A 1,737-nucleotide genomic window follows, 5' to 3' on the forward strand; every position below is an offset into this window, starting at 1 on the left:
CAGTGTTAGTAACCGTACGATAATTATCGTACACATACGATAATTTTACTTATATGTACGATGTACGATAGCACTTCATTATCGTACGCCTAAAATACGATAATTTTGTATTTCTGCAAAATTTGCTACTTCTCTCTTAATTTTATATTTTATATACATATTATCAACAGAGTAGGCAGTATATCGACATTAAGTGCATTCAGTACCACGACCGCTCACTGAATGCTCAGTAAGCTCTTGTATCTGCTTGGTCTATATTTTTAGTTCTAATGGAATATACCAATGGCTGCGTTCAGCAGAAAAAGCAGCTTTGCAACTGTTGTAAAATATACATATGTACTACATACATAAAAAATTGTTTTGTGATATTGACAGTACAAGTAAACTTATATTGTCAACATATGTAAAAAGCCACATTTGTACCGTTTCTTTCTTTTAACGTTTGTTTTAAATATACTAAAATAATCACTTTTCAATTTGTATTTTTAACCTGGATATTATAGAAATACAATTTATTTTATAGGATGTTTAAGCTCTTGCAATCAATAAAAAATATCGGTTATTGTTTCAATGATTGTGTATTAAGGGGTTTCTAAAGTGCCGAATGGGTAATTTCAGCGAAATTGGTTGAGAATTGATCGAGAAATTTTTGATCTATTTCGGAAGCTGATTTCAGCCTAAGTCACTTCAACGTTAAGTAATAAATAAAATTGTTATTTCTCTGATCGTCTTAATTACGGATTAAAATCTTACATATTTCGTATTTAAATTTTGTTCGCGCGCACGCGTGCGATGTATGTACGATAATTTTGGGTTAAATACGATAATTTTACGGCCCTGGTACGATCGGCCACTGTTTCTAGGTTACTAACACTGCTTGAATCTGATGTGTGCACTAATACACATTGAAGAACAGTCGTTACTTCGAGATGGATAATCCTGTAAGTATTTATATAATTTGATGGTTTAATAGATGTAATATATTTATCTCATGCATATAGAATCAATTGCATGCAATTTTATTTTGGTAAATATTTAATATATATATATATGTTATTGATAGTATTTCTTTAACCTCAACTTCAGCGTAGAGGATATAATCGTTTTATTATTTGGGCATTTTTAATTTAATAGTATAGATTAATTATTTAATCGTGTTTTGCATCAGAATCTGAAGTGTGGCTACTGCAGCTACATTATATATGGTTCTTGCGCAAATGTTCTTGCACACCATTGCTTTTCAAAATTCAGTGAAAATCTGCATGCTATTAATGTAGACAGCAAAGCGGTTGTCACGATGTACGTAAGTTAAAATTTTTCATTATATATATTTAAAATATATGGTATATACAGGGTGAGGAAAAAGTATCGGGACACCTAAATAACTTCTGAACGGTTCGAGATAGAGGTTTGAAGTTTAGAGGGATGCAAACGGCATCATAAAATCTATCATTTAATACCAAACACGCCCATTTAATACCCCCGAGAAGCGGGGGGGAAGGGGGATGAAAAAAATCTTAAATTGCACGTGGGATCGAGTGAGGGCTCGTTTGAAAGGGCTTTCCAAGACGAGAACAACGCGTGATGTCCCAGGTCTGTACGATTTTTTTTCGCAGAGTTATGATCATTTAAACTTTAAACTAAAAGACTTTGCGCGAGCACGTGTTTAAATTATCATAACTCTGCGAAAAAAAATCGTACAGACCTGGGACATCACGCGTTGTTCTCGTCTTGGAA

This window comes from Mycetomoellerius zeteki, unplaced genomic scaffold (assembly GCF_001594055.1).
Source record: "Mycetomoellerius zeteki isolate Tzet28-1 unplaced genomic scaffold, Tzet1.0 scaffold1001, whole genome shotgun sequence".
In the NCBI taxonomy this organism is placed as follows: domain Eukaryota; kingdom Metazoa; phylum Arthropoda; class Insecta; order Hymenoptera; family Formicidae; genus Mycetomoellerius; species Mycetomoellerius zeteki.